General features: G+C 34.4%; 1 long non-coding RNA gene across 1 annotated transcript; it reads right to left on the bottom strand.

Moving 5' to 3' along the window:
- Positions 1-439: 439 nt before the first annotated feature.
- LOC112567837 lies at positions 440-2339 on the bottom strand. Its single transcript, XR_003099914.1, has 3 exons — positions 2301-2339; positions 1086-1251; positions 440-517 (listed from the first exon to the last, which is right to left on the bottom strand). It is a non-coding gene; the product is annotated as an uncharacterized LOC112567837 (long non-coding RNA).
- Between the last annotated feature and the right edge of the window lie 2387 nt (positions 2340-4726).

The raw sequence follows: 4726 nt of genomic DNA, 5'->3' as shown, positions 1-4726 counted from the left end.
TATAATTTTACAGTAAACGAAAAGGTTATAAAAAATGACTCCGGAACAACGGGCATATGTCACACGTTGGTTATTTCCTTTCATATTAGGTTTTAAATATTAGACTTGTGAAAGTTTTTAAAGATGTGTTTATAAGCGTTGTTTTTATCTATCCGAAAGATTCAATGCTTATTTTTTTTAAATATTATTTCTTTTCATACAGTTTTTGAGACAGTTTACATCAACCTTCTTATGAGAGACCAGAGTTATCTGCTTTTTTCATTTAGAATATTTGAAAGTTAGGATCAGACACTTTTAAAACACCCACACACATTACACACACCTATTTAACTTGCATGGGACATTGGTGGATACAATAGGCAAAGATAGAATGATTAACATTCAGTTTACTGATCAATCATAAGTAGAACAATATTTATAGTTTCAGAATTTTGGGGACAATACACTCGGCATTTAACCGTTGTCGTGACAGCTTGTATCCCTGAAACACTTAGAAGTCCTCGCCAATTCTAGCGAACTGCAACAACAACAATAAAATGATGTAATATAATGTCGAGATATTCTTGACAATAACTAGACGCACGACTAGTGCAAGCATTAAACTTTTTCAACAAAATTTACACAACACATTGTTGATAACTTAGCTGAAACTTGTTACTCTGATACAATGACTACAAGACTAGGAAATAGTTTACCCATGTCAACTAATTTTGATTAATTAATCAGAAGTTTTAGAGAAAGAATTATTCTTGTTTTCTTTAGAATATAAGAGAGTGCTCGTATATGTTTTTAATGGGTTTCTAAAAAAGACCTATTACAACATATTATTTAGTATCAATAACTTTTAAAAAGACAAACGCCTACTTTGATGTATAGCTACACGTACAGGTATCTTTATTTAGTACCACAATCGATTGTAATACTACATATAAACATTTGCATTTACATCGTATACTTATGCATCGTGAATTTCTAAGTTTGTTCTCTTTCTTTAAAGTATATCACATCGGGTTCATACGATCCAGCGATAATGGTTGATGAAAATAGACAAAACAAAAGTAAAGGAGAATTAACTTTCATCTTACACAAGTCAATATACATTCCAGGCTTTAGACATGTCTGTACACCTCCAGGTCCTGTCGAGCAGATTGTCCCTTTGTCCCTGCATGTAGGACCCTTCTCAGGAACGTACACGCAAACCGAATTACTGCAACACGGTGGACCGATACAGAACTGGTGGTTCGGAGTGCACTGGAGTAAAAAAAAACAAAAAAACAAAAAACAACATAATTTTACAAGTATAGTGGCAATATATTGTAATTTTATGTTGTGTTTGGTCAAGTGCTATAAGTAAATGAAAGTATTTTCACTCCGCTGTAGACCAGTCTAACTGCTAAGAGATGCACGTGCTGGTGGGTGAAGACAACAGACGCAAATACTTCAGACAGTGTCACAGTAAATAAAAGCTTATCTAACATCCTTGTGATCACCACAGGCACACTTTAAGGTCGTGTACTCTCTTCTGTCCTGTGCTGTGTCTTCACAGATGACTGTGTCCTGTATCACGAATCTATTCATATATTTAAGTAAACCGTTGATATTACAAATCTTACGAAGAACGACGATGAGTCTGCGTATCACCAAGAGGTGGATCACCTGTTGGAATGGTCACGTGACAGCTGTCGACATCTCAACATCTCTAAGGAAAGGTAATGGTGGTGGACTAGGACAGGGTAAAACCTCTCAAAGAGGAGACAACAGGGCAGTTTCTGAAGTTTTGCAGTCAGGTATAGACACATCAAAGGCAGAACATTGCTGAGACATGTTGCTCTTTCAAAGTCACTTGCGAAACAAATTCACTTTTCTTTTCCCATAGAAATCAAATGTAGTATTAATTCATAAAAGATTTGTAAAAAAAAAATAATAACTACAACATGAGGGCGGGTTTTTTTAAAACAGAAATGTACAAATGTGATAAAAATTAAACTAAAGATTAAAACACAAAATTGAAACTTTCCAGTGTTTGTGTGTGTTTGTTTGAGCGTTTGTGCGTATGTCTGTGTGTATTTATGTGTGGTGACAAGTCACACAGTTGGTAGTAAAAACAAGTCGCAAACTGGTCAACAAGCAATGTCATTTATAATAAGTGTTCTGCTTTTCACCGTTTCATGCTTAGTATTTAAAAGTCATCACATTGTGTATGATTCTACAAAGCAGCTGAACTCACCAAATATTGAAAAGAAATTATCATTTATCACTATTTTCACAAAATGTTTCAAACATAAGAGTTTGCTACGTACCCCGTCAACAACTGCTGCTTGCAGCCACACCAAAGCCATGATGTTTATTACAGTTGTTCTTAGTTTCATGGCCATCACAACAGATAATGTCTTCTTTTTGAGAAGGACTGGATATTTTAAACTAAAAGAAGATAAACAAGATGAAATAAAACGAGATTGAAGTTTTGGAGAAACAGCTTGAATGATGTTTTTGTTTTATTTTTGTCGCGGCTGCTGTGAGTGATTTAAAGACAAAACATTTTATCTGAGTTTAATATAATATGTACTTTCTTTGTATGCAAACAAAACTAGACACATGATACAACATCTGCATTTGAGTAAACATTTGAAGATGCAAACAAATACCAATTGCCACGTGGCAGACATTTCACTAGGAACTGAAACAATGTAAAGGATTGCCTTTCTATTACAAACTATTGTTGAATGTTTCTCTAATAATCCAAAATAACTGATGTTAAACCACAGTTCTTATCCAGTTACGAAAATTAATGTATTTGCAGAAGAATAAAAAATTATATGGGTTTGCAAAATCACAAGCTTTGATGTGTTATGTCATACAACGACAGACAACAACAAACAAAAGGATACAGATAATTGATGACATGACGAGTTAAGATAAACAATTCACTTATCAGATAGACGAAAGTATTACACACTACCTTGATGTCTCCGTAGGTGTTCACGTGTCGTTATTAAAGCAGACATTTCTAGTGCTCGTTATATACATGAAAACTGAGAGAGTGAGCAAGAGAAAGACGGATATTTATTTCATTTTATTATTTTCTTTCATACATAGAGATTTAAATATTTTGATTAAACCTAGGAAGCAATTTAAGATAACACAGCGAGGAAAATCCATAAACATCATAACATTTTTTTTAAAAACAATCGAACATTTCTTGACAGTGTTAAACTCATTATGGAAAGATATATCCTCTTACAATTTTCTATCAAACGAAATGGCAGTCTCTAACAAAGTAATCTGTTTGTTTACATTTCTTCCGATAGAGCATTTTTTTCGAAAATGTCTTGAAGGTTGTAACAGGTGTTTATATCATTAAATAAAGGCAAGTAAAAGATTATTGATCATTTCATTTGAAACGCATGTGATTTGTCTTCCGCAGCTTGTTTTGTTGTAAAGACGAAATAGTTTTTCAAGCTGTTTGCATCTTGGTTTTTGAACCCTCATTTCGTCTTTGTTAAGTGACCTCCACATTCTGTTTTATTGTGTAGATGATGTACAGAGCGATAATACAACGTCTTTATGGACATACGCAGATGATGTCAAGATGGTCAAGCTGTTCCTAACGTCGGGGCACGGGAAGATGGCAACCAACAAGAAGTTTACCTGTCTGTACCGTCATGAGAGAGTGAGCAAGAGAGAGAAGGATACTCATTTTATTTTATTAATTTGCTTTCGTACAGAGATTTTAATATTTTAAGCAAACCTTGGATGCAGTTTAAGAAAACACAGCGAGGCCAATCCATAAATATCATGAAATTTTATACTTATATTAAAAATATCTCTACAGAATTAAACTCATTATGGAAACATATATCCTCTTTCAATTTTAAGTTAAATGAGATGGCAGTCCCAAACAAAGCATTTCGTTTTAAAACTTCTTCCGATAGAATGTTTTTTTATTTAGTGAAAATGTCCTTTGGGCTTGTTAGCCTCTGTGAAAGGTGTAATTAAAATTAAAGTAAGGCAAATGAAAGAATATTTAACATTTCATTTCAAACGCATGTAAATTGTCAACAACTTGTTTTCTTGTAAAGACAAAACAGTTTTTTCAATCTGTTTGCACCTCGTTTTTTTAACCCTCATTTATTCTTGTAAAAAGACTTTCCCATTCTGTTTTATTGAGTAGATGATGTTCAGAGCGATAATAGACCGTTTTTGTGGACATGCGCAGATAATGTCAAGATGGTCAGTCCGTCCCTAACATCGGGACACGCGCAGCTGGCAACCGACGAGAAGTTTACCTGTCTGTACCGTCATGTACCCGTTAGTGTCCTGTCCCCTCTTCGTATGTGACCTTAAATTAATTAATTTCACTATTTTAAATCACTTACTACAAATATATTTGTGTATGACAAAAATTTTTGTGAGTTGATGCGCGAGTGTGTGTGTGTTTGTTTTTGTATGTTTTATGGTAAAGTTTAAAAGACATTCGTGCCGTGGAGGACACCGGTGGGTCCTCAAGCGGCTTATAACTCTTGCGGGTGTGGTTGATGCATTGTTGTATTTTTTAAAGACATGTACAACTCGTAAATAAGCGAATAAACAAGGGAGAAAACACGGGAACCTTTAGGACTTGTGCCTCCAACGATTGCTTCCCTTTAAAGGCTGAATAATTCAACCAATCATGTGTTTCCTCGTGTTTTCTGCCACTGTATAGTTTGTTTACACGTGAGCGCCATAT

Source organism: Pomacea canaliculata, linkage group LG7, assembly GCF_003073045.1.
Source record: "Pomacea canaliculata isolate SZHN2017 linkage group LG7, ASM307304v1, whole genome shotgun sequence".
NCBI classification, from domain to species: Eukaryota; Metazoa; Mollusca; class Gastropoda; order Architaenioglossa; family Ampullariidae; genus Pomacea; species Pomacea canaliculata.
Note: the sequence above shows the minus strand (reverse complement) of the source record. Positions and strands in the feature narration are given on the sequence as shown.